Source organism: Thermobia domestica, chromosome 5 (assembly GCF_964235325.1).
Source record: "Thermobia domestica chromosome 5, izTheDome1.hap1.1, whole genome shotgun sequence".
NCBI lineage: Eukaryota > Metazoa > Arthropoda > Insecta > Zygentoma > Lepismatidae > Thermobia > Thermobia domestica.
This window is the reverse complement of record NC_137458.1, coordinates 281,690,852-281,703,412: the sequence shown is the minus strand read 5'-3', so window position 1 is coordinate 281,703,412 and position 12,561 is coordinate 281,690,852.

The following is a 12,561-nucleotide window of genomic DNA, read 5'->3' as shown; positions in this document are numbered from 1 at the left end:
GTTAACACATACGTCTTGATCGCGGGAGACTCTGGTTCGGTTTACGGTGGAAGCTCATGAGGTTGTTACCGGTATCCCACTTTAAAACTGTAGATCCATGCCTCATATAACCATAGATATAATATATATGCCTTTGATACACTTATTTTCCGACTTGGAAGCCATCGAAAATTTCCAGACACAGAGTCCCGTAGACCGAAAATGAGAAACATGGGTACAGAGTAAAACAGCCATAGAAATTTAAGCTTTTTAGGCTAACTTAATCCTTACATATAATGCAACTAGCTTGGCCAAGTTATAATGGAGGAAATGCTATCATTGCAACACTCTGAGAATAGAAAATGTTCGTCAGGTATTACTATCCCCCCTCTCCTGCAGAATGAAAACCCTGAATAAAACTCAATATATATATATATATAAAACTATTTTGTGTATTGTAACAAACAGTGGCGGATAGTATTCATGTTTCCTTGCAGAGGTCCTTAAGGGTTCGCTTCCATCTTCCTCTCCCCAAGAACAAAAATAAATTAAAAAATTGCTATTACTTGTTAATCTTGTACAAAGGACGCAATTAAAGTCCCAGTGTAACACCTCTTCACATTTAGATTTTCCCCCTGGAAGAAAACCAGTTATTATTGTTTCTTGATTTCTCAGCCTCACCTACATAAACATACGAATAGAATTACAGGATAGGACATGTTTAGAGTGCTTGCACGTGACTTCTAACTATATTTCTCATCAAATGTGTCACAGATGAAAATTTCCGTTTGTACTGCCTCTATTTTCTGGTACATATGTTTCATTTATGTTATGTTGCTAAAATTCGTTAGGAAACAAGTACAGACTGCGCCTGTGTGCCTGACAAAACGTAAATGTACTGGATAATTATTTCTTCACTTTCTTCCAGAAAAAAAAGTAACCCATCTCATGTCGGCTAACAAAAGGAGGTAGCGGACCAAAGATAGCCGTTGTTTACTTAAGGTCGTTACACAGCAGGGGTTTCATTCAGTCAGAGGGAAAAGAAAAAATAATTTAAGGTTTTTACATTTGTTTTGAACTGCAATATACTTCTTCCTTTTATTTTAAGAACCATTTCCTTCTCATTTGTCTGCATCAGAAAAAAAATGCAAAAAAAAACACACTAGAATGTGCCTATTTACCCAAAGTACGTACTAGATCACTAGTTCAATAGTAAAATCACTAAATCTAGTACGAAATCATAAATGTGGCATCCCTGGGTTGGAGCGAAAATAATGGTTGGAGTAAAAACGAGTCCGTGTTTCTACTGCGTTCTGTTGTTGAATTCAGAGAAATGTTCAAAAATAAATTCAAGAAGTAAAACACGATCCTACAAAACACTGTTTACTTGCTCACTGGTTTTCGTATTGTGAACTGAAACTCAAGTGCGCAGTCATGTTGAATACTTCTGTCCCTTTCTACTTTACAACTTGAGGTGGGATGAGGGTCAGGATAGATCTAGTGATATACCGCTAAAGGAAGTGCTTCAGTACAGAGTCGGAAGCGGTATGTATTGTTTATACTACTTACAACGTTACCCCCCACATAAAATATAAATTCACCCTTTCTCCCTTCCCTTTTTCGAATACAATGAACCGACTCTTTTGCTGAAGAAAGATGTTAAAAGAAAATTGAAACATCTGTGTCTAAACTTTCTTTGAAGCGCAGTCTTTTGTATTTGTAAGGTTTTGCGAGTGTTTTCGAGATAGCCAAATTTTTTACCATGGACTCCTGCTGCGAACTGACCGTGAGTAAACACCCGATCTCGCTGTGCTCAATTTCTCTCGCACACGTGAAATGGGTTTGTTGTTTCCAAAACAAATAGGAAGTTACCTTGTGCTTTTGCATTTCTGCAAGCACACAGGTACCATTGTTTTAATGATCAGAAGAAATATCAAAACCATCCGATATATATGATACGAAACAGCTAACAGAGGGAGGCAAAGATAAAAGTAGGCCTATACCAAGTTTTCCGCGTGGTACCATTATGGAGAATAAATATTTGATAAAGTCACGTAGATGCGCTTAAACCTATTCTATCTGTCCTTATAACTTTTCTGGTCTCATCAATTTCTCAGGAGAATACGTACAACATATGTCCAAATTCCATATATACTCTTTCTAAACTAGTGAGTAAACTCATTAAGAACACCAACTGATATCAATAAACAGGAAAGAAAACAATACGTTATACTTCTATCATTTGGTACACATCTCTATGAAGCACAGCTTGTTTCTTTTCGAAATAGCTCCTTCGTGTCACAACTGTGGTTAGTTTTGTTTTGTGTTAGGATGAAAGAGAGAAATGCAACATTTGCTTCGCTGTGAAGTTATATATATTATTAAGATGAGCGGTGATAAGCGAGGTTTAACAAAGAGTGCCTTTCGGATGCACAATTTAACGGGTAGTTGCAGTCCGTGTTGAGAATCGAACCAAAGCTATGTAAGACATGTTATGACAAATCCAAAAGGTGTGTTGTATCGGTGCAGTACCAGTTTTTCACGTTTTTCAAAATGTTCCAAAACCCAAAGAATAATCTTTAATTTCTGATATTTTAGTCGTCCCAAATTACAATTTTATAATGTAGTCAATGTTTATAATTACTGGGCAGTTGGGCGTTTAAACTAATAACATCATGATAAAGTCAAAACCATAATTTTGAGTTGAATTGATTCTGAGTTTAACGTCCCGTTCAGCAGCGAGGCTATGTGAGACGTGGACCTACTGATTAACGTGGAATCCGAATCACATGAACTCCCACCGGGAATCAAGCCCAGGTTTCCCACGCCAAAGGCAAGTATGCTAACCGTTAGCCACGAAGGAGCTCCACCATAATTTTAGTGGGCGATAAGAAATATCTCGCCAGTGCTTTTACAATAAATAAAATTTTATAAGTATTAAAGAATAGTGGTAAGAGATTTTATAATAGCTCTTTTATTTATGAGATATGAGTATTTTAAAAAAAACAACTAAAGAATAGGTTGGCGGAACCACAAAAGACTCGTAAAATAAACTTTCTTATAAATACATACGCACCTTACTCACCTTTTATAATTGCCATGCTTACGTTCTCCATAAAAACATAAATTCTCTTTTAGTGATACTTTACACAAGATCATGAAGTGGGTTCAAATTTAATTAAAGGCAAAATACAATACAATAATCCACAAATATTGCCTCAAGTGAGTTTAAAGAATTCTAAACACTAGTGCGAAACCGAGCTCTGCCGTTGCGATCGATTTACAGGTCTTGAGACGAAAGTAAGAAGGGACTTACGCACACAGTAAGTAAAAACAATTAATATGCCTGTAACTTTCCCCCAAATGAGTGTATCTTAAAACTAACCTCACCATTATTTTTCTAATTAAATTCTAGCCCGAAATTATGTATCATATTACCCTATTCCCATTTTGAAAACTTGACCTTAATTCAAAATGGCGGATTTCAAGATGGCTGCCATCAAGGTCATATCTACCATACGACTTCCCCCCAGGACTTATATGTATCCACATGGTTTTTCTTCACTTTTCTTTATTAACGCTCCGTTTACAAAGGTAGTAAGGGACTTCTGTAGTAATCTCTAATAACCACATCACAACTCTTAAAAGTTATTTTAAAAAAATAGAAAACATGCACCATGGCAAAAATTTGTCATCACAAGTAATGATGCATACATGCCTTCTATCAGCAAAAAAAGTTTCATTGAAATTGGAGCCGGACATTTGAGTGATGTCCCTTGTGGGATGTGATTGGACGTGACGTCAGAACACATCGCCCCCCTTCCCGGAATTTACGGGAATTAGGTGACCTGAGTGAGCACATGTGGTGCCAGTTCTCTCCAGCGACCTATCAAGGATCATTGCGTGTATGCCAAGACGTGTCGCCGTTTTTATCCATGCCAAAAGTCGACATACTGACAATTAGGTAGGTAGTCATGATGGTCTGGCTGATGGGTGCGTATATTTTAACTCGTACATTTTGTCTCGACTCGAATTTCGAGACGTCTCGACTCGAATTCGAGTCGAGTCGAGACAGAGACTGTCGAGTCGAGACACGAGTCGAGACAACATTTTCTCGAGACGAGTCGAGACAGGCTTAAATCTCGACTCGACTCGACTCGAATGCATCCCTAAGTGAGATACTTATCAAAGATAATGTCCAGGTAAGTTATTGTTGAGTGTGGTTTACTTGAGTGTGAGGCAATGAGATTTCGACGGACTCGTGAGGTTTTCTTCGGTAGAAAGTAAGGATGGGCAAAACCGGTTTTTATAAGAACCGGAAACCGGTTTCCTAGAAAAACTGAAACCCGAAAAACCGACATTTCGATTTTCTCCATTTCGTTGTTCGATGAAAACTTAGGAAACACAAAACTATTTCTGTGGAAACGGAATCGGTTTCCGGAGAACAACGAAACACTATTCTGGTCAGAAATAGAACAAATTTTTGAAGAAACCGGATCCGGTGAATAACCGAAACTGGTGTTTTGGATATTTTCAAAAACCGGTTTCGGTTTTTCTAAAAACCTGTTTTTGTGCCCACCACTAGTGGAAAGAATATAATGACCTGAGTTTTGTGGCATTAATCGTTAGCTCGTTCATTATATCAGCGAAGGAAATTGCTAATAACTATCTGAAGGGTTGTGTTTATCGATTGGAAAGTCGATACTAAGGCGAGAAAGGCAGTATCATTTGGCATATTAGAAAAGATGGACTTTATTAGGAAGTGTAGGCATAGCGACAACAAAGAAAATACAATACAAGACACTCCTGAGAGCAGGAAAACAGGATATTATAGGCAGTTGCTATAGAAGTGTATGAGAGAGAGCCTGCTAAGAAGCTGTTTACCTCAATATAAGGCTGCGAAGTCATTTTTTGAGTTCTTTGCAAACGGCAGACTAACGAATAAAATACAAGTACAGGGCTATAATTCTTTTCAAACACTATGGTTTGAAAGCGTCAATGAGAGACACACCGTAAGTAACCGAAAACCCCGAAATTTTCTGGAAGTCTCCGTTGAATGCAAGTAGGAGAGATGCACTTCTGTTGGGAATGTTTTCTTTCGTCTTTTTGTTTATTTACTTTCCTCTGAAGCTTTGACAGGACATATCTATGCTTCAACGATAGGAAACAAACATCATATGGAGGCAATAATATGCGAATGCTGCTGCTATGCCCAAAAGGATAGGTCTACCACCGTTATGCTAAAAATGGAAACTTTCCCGGAATCTGAAAAAAGGAAGGAAACTACAGTGACGTAACTAGGGGGCAGACGGGGCTTGTGCCGCAGGCGCCGGATTGGGATATATTTGAGGGAACGTTTTGGTTTGGTTGCTCATGGGGGCGCTAAGGTGAGTTCTTGCCCCGGGCCATAACTAATCTAGTTACTTCGCTGGTTAACTATCTTAATCGTTTAAAAGTCTTGAAAATTGCTACCTATCAATATTATTGTTTATAATTTTTCTCAAGGACGTTTTGCTACCTACACATCCATAAATACATTCAATGAACTAAGATTTTTTTTTAAATTGCTAGCTTGAAAGCTAGCTACCTCTAAGAGGGGTACGCCCTCTTTCAGGGATGGGAAGTTAAAGGAAAAGTTTGGTGCATGGGTTAATTGTGGATGGTCTAAGGGAGGCTAGAATACTGGGTTATAGTGTTCGTTATATACAGTTATTTATTTATTTATTAAAACAAAATAACATGGACATTATGATCTTTGCGATCATAATCATTGACATCGGTAGTGGAAGGAATTTGGGAACAGACATATTACAAATACAATACAAATATTATAGTTCGGTACAAAAAAATTAACATATAATGTAAGCAGGGTATAAGAAGGTTTTGACGGACAATGTTGAAAAGAGGCATATTGACGGAAAGAGCAAAACAATGAGTGAAGCAAAGTGAAGAAAAAAAAAGCGTTAAGATTCTATTTATTCGGCGAGGAAAATATGAGCATGATAGATGACATGAGGTGCAGACACGTCACAACACTAGGAGGGTGTTAAGTAAACGAATGCAGTTAACTTCTGCCTAGGGGCGACTCTAGGCTGATGGAGACATGGGGAAGCCCTGTTAGTAACAGAGGAAATCACTGTGCGATATAAGATGGAAATATATGAGGTAGATGAGCATGAATGCAAAAGTCCTCTATGAGCGCATGAGCAGGATGATTAGGTGGTAATGTGTAATAGTATAGGGTGAATAGTAAATGTAGAGGTGTATAAGTGTAGCGTGCTCGGTAGGGATGGAGTGTAAGATAATGAATGGTATCAAAAAGAAGTGGCTGGTGATGAGTGAAGCGGTCAGTAATGAACTTGCAGCGTAAGGCTTCTAGGTGATACTTGAGAATGGGAAAAGAAATACGAGAATAGAGGTCTTGGGTAGGACTAGGCAATGAGATGCGATAGGCAGTTCTAAATGCATGACGTTCGAGAATGGCAAGTTTTTCGTAATAGGAGGTTGGGGCAGAGATCCAGGCGGGAAAACCATATGTCAGTACTGGTCTAAGAAAGACTTTGTAAGTGTTAAGAACAAGATTCGAAGAGAGACCCCATGTGGTACCTGTTAAACGTTTCAGAAGATTAAGTCTGTTATATGCTTTTGCCTTCACTGAATTGAGATGTGGTGTCCAGGTGAGGTGGTGGTCGAATGTGATGCCTAGATAGGTAACTGTTTTGGTAGGATGTAACGGTACGTCATTGACTTGTAAGGATAGCTTGGTAGGATTTCGATGGACCTTCGTACGTTTTCGGGGTGGAATGAAAACGATGGCTTGTGTCTTGGCGGCATTGATGGTCAGTTGCCAAGTGTGGCACCAGTGCGTGAAACGATTAATTGCTTCCTGAAGAGAGGGATTGATTTGTGCTATTGTGCGACAGAGGGCAAGAAATGCAGTATCATCGGCGTATTGGAATAAAGAGACGTTCGGAGGTAGTTCAGGAAAGTCGGCGACAAAAAGCAAATAGAGGAGTGGGGATAATGCCGAACCCTGTGGAACGCCTGATAACAAGAAGATCGGGTGTGACAGCTGATCGTTGATGGCAACGTAGGCAAGACGGCAGGTAAGGAAATGAAAGATAAGCCGGATATATGCAACTGGAAGTCGTAATTTGATAAGTTTATAGATGAGTCCTAGGTGCCAAACTTTATCAAACGCCTTTTCAAGGTCGAAGAGAACAAGACAAGATGGCTGAATAGAGTTATAATGATTGGTGACAAGTGATGTAAGACGAAGGAGTTGGTCGTTAATTGAATATGAGGGCCGAAAGCCAGCTTGATGTATTGGAATGAGATGACGATCATTTAAGTATGGGTGTAATCTTTTAACCAGGATCCGTTCGAAAATTTTACTAAAAGTGGAGGTGAGTTGTATTGGTCGATAGGATGAAACATCGGATGGTGGTTTTTTAGGTTTGAGAAACATGAGTGTTTTCGAAACCTTCCAATCGGTGGGAAAGAGACCAGTGCGGAGAATAAAGGTGTACATAAGAGCAAGTAGTGAGAGAAGAGCAAAGGGACATTCTTTAATATGTCTATAAGTGATGCCATCGAATCCTGGAGCGGTGTTTCTCTTGCGGCGTAGTACAGCGGTGATTTCATTAGGTGTAATGGGAAGAGTGAGAATATGTTGCGGAAGAGTGTGATTGATGTTGGGCTGTAATTGAGGTGAATCAGTGTTGACTTGAGAAGTAGGATGAGTGCGGTAGGTGTGATTGGAAACTGATGGTGTAAAAATGCTTTGAAGATGATCAGCGAAGGCATTTGATTTGTCTAGATCTGATTGGAGCGGCTTATCATGGACAAGTAGAGGATATGTTGTCTTAGTGGGTTTGCCACATAGAGCATTGAAACGTTTCCAATAGATTGTTGGATGTGAAGTATCTGCTAGATTATTGCATGTTTTAATCCACTGACGTTGTTTATAGGCGGAGAGATAATTCCGGACAGTACGCTGCAATTGGTGATGAAGTATAAGTGCATCAGGATTACGTGTGCGAAGGTAGTCGCGATAGCATTGGCGAGAGCGTCGAACCAAAGCAAGATAATGGGGTGGAAGTTTGGGGCGATATGGAACGGATGAAGATTGTGGGATATAGAGGGTAGATGCGCGCTGGATTGCTGTAGTGAGAGTGCCAATTTGTTCAGTAAGATCATCAGAAGTGAGTGGGCCTTGGTAGGGTTCTATGGTAGAAGAGATATAATTACGATAGCTAAGCCAGTCGGCTTTGTCATATCGAGGTGTGACTCGAGAAGTAGGCAAACGTGATGGACATGCCAGACCCGTATGGTAGGTCAGTTTGATAGGAGCATGATCGCTACCGAGCAAATCTAAGACTGTGACTGTGCAATGATTGGCTAAGGTATTAGAAGTAAGTGCGATGTCTGGCGTGGTGTTTGAGATTGGTCGAGTAGGAGAAGGAAGTGCAAGCAGTATGCCAGTAGTATGAGTGGTGATGAAGTCACAAAACTGAGTGCGTTCCTGGGCTGATCGACTGTGAAGGTTTACATCTGCAAGGATAATGAAATGTTTGTACGTATCGGATATATATGAAAAGAAGGCGGTTGGAATGGGATTGCCAGGTCGAACATAGATTGTAGCGAACGTAATTGCGATGGACTTGAAATAAATGGTGGTGATGACATATTCAGGTAATTGCAGGTGAGAACAAGAGTGCTGTCCGTATGGCAGGTTATTACGAAACCCAATAGCAGCTCCACCGTTAGCGCGAAGGGTTGGCAGAGTATTGTCATGACGGATCAAGTCATAGCCAGGGATTCGGCACGAGATGGACTTTTTAAGAAAGGTTTCGTTAAGAAGAAATACTGTGATATGCTCTTCTAATAGTACTGCCTGGAAAAGGTCTTTGTTTTTAGGGAGTGATCGGATGTTGAGAAATAAAAAATTTAAATCCATAATATGTATGAAGTTAGACTGTAGTTTCGTATCGAATGGTATGAAAATGAACGTAATTATTTGAATAAGTAGCATAAAGAGAAACGTTAAAGGTTTGTTTTGCTGCTAAGGTGAGTTGTTGGAGAACGTGCTGTCTATGAAACGGGTGAATGTTCTGAAGGGCAAGTGTAAGGAATTCCAACAATTTGCCTACTGTCACAGGATCATCAACATGCTGATCGGTGTTTGTTGAGGTTGATTGTGTGCGTAACGGAGCTACTAATTCAGGATGTGCCTGGTCAGGAAGAGGTTTACTTTTACATTTGTAGCTATAAGAAGGATGCTGCTCTTTGCATGTAGAACACTGAGGAGGGAGTTGCATATTCGGACAGAGGCGTGTTAGGTGTGGACCGGAGCAATAGCCACAAACTGCAGTGTTTGTACATTGGGCCGTTGAATGGTTGTTGTACGCCTGACATTTCTCACACCTGAGTGGCATAGGTGCAGGTGAACGAGAAGGTTCCACGCGGTGTCTGCGTTTATAGATGTATGCACCGTGGGTAAGAAGGCGGTCAATAGTTTCCTGTGATGGTGTAAGGACACGCACCATGTAGGTAACACCGCTGTTGTTACGAATGCGGATGATTTTGTGAATCGTGTGCCCTTCGGATTGTAATTCATCCGTAACTTCCTCATCTGAATAGGTGGGATCGACACCTCGAATAACAACAGATAACATGGGGGGTCGCTTCGGAGGAGGAGGTTGTTTACGCCGGGAAGATGTGAGGTTGGTGAGGATTGATTGTTTACCGAAGATTTCAAATGATGCTTTGTTGCGAATGGTAGTGGCGAAATTTGGATCGGGAGATTTGAAGATATAGCCATTGCGTGTTTTTACAACTTCGTGAAGTGGGAGGCTAGGTAGATATTTGCGTAATTGCAAGGTGATGAGTTTTTCGTTACAGAACTTAGAATCGTAATGTTGGAGTAGAAAAGAGTGCAGAGATGGAGTAGTGTTGGATGAAATAATGACTTGGTCAGATGATTTGCGTACTGCTGAAGTGCCTTCGGCTTCCATATCTGACGATTCAGAGGCGGAAACAAAGTGTTGTTTCTTAGCTGGTGGTGAGTGTTTTACCTTGGCAGCGAAACTCGTACGACTCTGAGGTGATCGAGACCTCGTCCGAGTTGAAGTGCCAGAAGCTGCGGAAGCAGTAGAGCATTCGGAGTTTTGGCGATGTCTCTCCTTGCGGTCTTTCCGCTTCTCTACTTTCGCAGTGTGACCAGCGGGACCAGGGACAACTGGCGGTAAAAAATCGTGACGACATTCTAAGGATTGTCCAGAAACTAAGCCAGGGTCCGCCATCAGAGAAGCCGATGAAGGGGCACAAAGCCGTGCCAACTAGTAAAGCGATGATGTGATGTTATGAGATGAAAAATGTAAGGTGAGACGACCCGTTTGGATAGCCGTCAAGGTTGAGTAGTTTCAGGTGCCAAACTCGTACCACTAGACGCCCTTGGCTAGATTAGTCTGACGTACAGTGCTCGGAAGTGAGGCAAGAGAAAAAACCCGGGATGAGGAGCAGGAAGGTAGCAAAAAACACAGCCGTACTGACGTGTGGTACGTCACAGCTGATAGATCGAAATGAATATCGATCTGGAGTATCTGAACTAAGATATTTTTTTAAGGCTAGCCATGGGCTAGCTACCTTTCAGAGGGCTACACCCTCTTTTAGGGAAGGGTAGTGAAAGGTATAGGAGAAGTGAGGAATTTATGGATGGGCTATGGGGTTTTATTGATATTTTTATTTAATCATATTTTATTTGAGGTCTTTATGATCTTTTCGATCATAAACATACAGCAAGGTAGAAGGACCTTTATATGTTTATATAACTGTTAACATAACGAAAAAATATAGTAAATGTAAGAATACAAAACAAAACATGACAAAAAAGAAATAAACTATCAAATTTAAAAGTATATAACAACGGAAGAATATAGTGAAGAAATGAACTCATAACAATATGCAATAAAGGAAAACTAACGAAATTGGAATATAAACTAACGCATAATTTGAAATTTAAGCACTGATGGAGATGAGAGATGAAGTGAGGTGCACTGGACGCCACAACACATTATGAGGACTGTTAGCAGGACAAATGCAGTTATCTTCTGCCTAGGGGCTGCTCTAGGCTAATGAAGACGTGGTGAGCCCTGTTAGTAATGATGGAATCACTGTGCACAAAATGATGGAAAAATATGAGGGAGATGAACATGCAGGCGATAGTCGTCAAGGAGTTGTCGATCGAGGTGGTCTGGTGGTATGGTGTAGCAGTATAATGTAAACAGAAGATGAAGTGGGGTATAATGGTATCTAGCGGGAGCAGAGTGAAGTGCAAGGTGATGCATTGTGTCAAAGAGAAGAGGTTGATGATGTGTGTAACGTTGAGTGATGAACTTTAAACGGAGTGCTTCAAGGTGATAGCGGAGAGTAGGAAATGAGATCAAGGAATAGAGATCACGAGTCGGACTTGGCAGAGAGATTCGGAAGGCAATGCGAAAAGCATGTCGTTCAAGAATGGATAGTTTGTCATAGTAGGAAGAAGAAGCGGAAATCCAAGCCGGAAAGCCATACGTAAGAACTGGTCTAAGAAAGACTTTGTAGGTATTCAATACAACATTGGCTTGAAGACCCCAGGTAGTACCGGTTAGGCGTTTGAGCAAGTTCAGTCGGTTGTAAGCTTTGGTTTTGACACTTTGGAGGTGCGGTTTCCAGGTGAGATGTTGATCGAAGATAATGCCTAAGTATGTGACAGTGCGAGTTGGAGTGATGATTGTATCGTGGACAGTGAGCGATAGGAGGGAGGGATTGCGATGAACTTTGGTACGTTTTCGAGGTGGAACAAAAGTGATGGCTTGAGTTTTGGAGGAATTTATTTTGAGCTTCCATAGAGAACACCAGTGAGTGAAACGATTTATAGCGGCTTGTAATGAAATATTTATGGCTTGGATGGTTTTGCCTAGAGCAAGAAAAGCAGTGTCGTCAGCATACTGGAAGAGGTGAACGTCGGGAGGCAGCTGCGGAAAATCTGCAACGAACAGAATGTATAAGAGAGGGGAAAGAGCAGAGCCTTGAGGGACCCCACACATAAGAAAAATAGGATGTGAAAGCTGCTCATTAATAGCAATGTATGAGATACGACATGCTAGAAACTGGTAAATAATGCGAACATAGGTTAGCGGAAACTTAAATTTGATGAGCTTGAATATGAGTGCTATGTGCCAAACCTTGTCAAATGCTTTTTCGAGATCAAAGAGAAGAAGAACGGAGGGCTGAATGGAGTTGTAATGATTGGTGATAAGAGTTGTGAGGCGGAGTAGTTGATCGTTGATTGAAAATGATGGTCGGAAACCAGCTTGATGTGATGGGAGTAATTGGCGGTCAAGTAAATAGGGATGTAGGCGTTTGACAAGTATTCGTTCGAATATTTTGCTAAATGTAGACGTTAACTGTATGGGGCGATAGGATGAGACATTCGATGGAGGCTTATTAGGTTTGGGGAACATGAGTGTTTTAGATACTTTCCAGTCGGTAGGAAAAAATCCTGTTCGGAGTATAAACGTATATATAAATGCCAAAAGT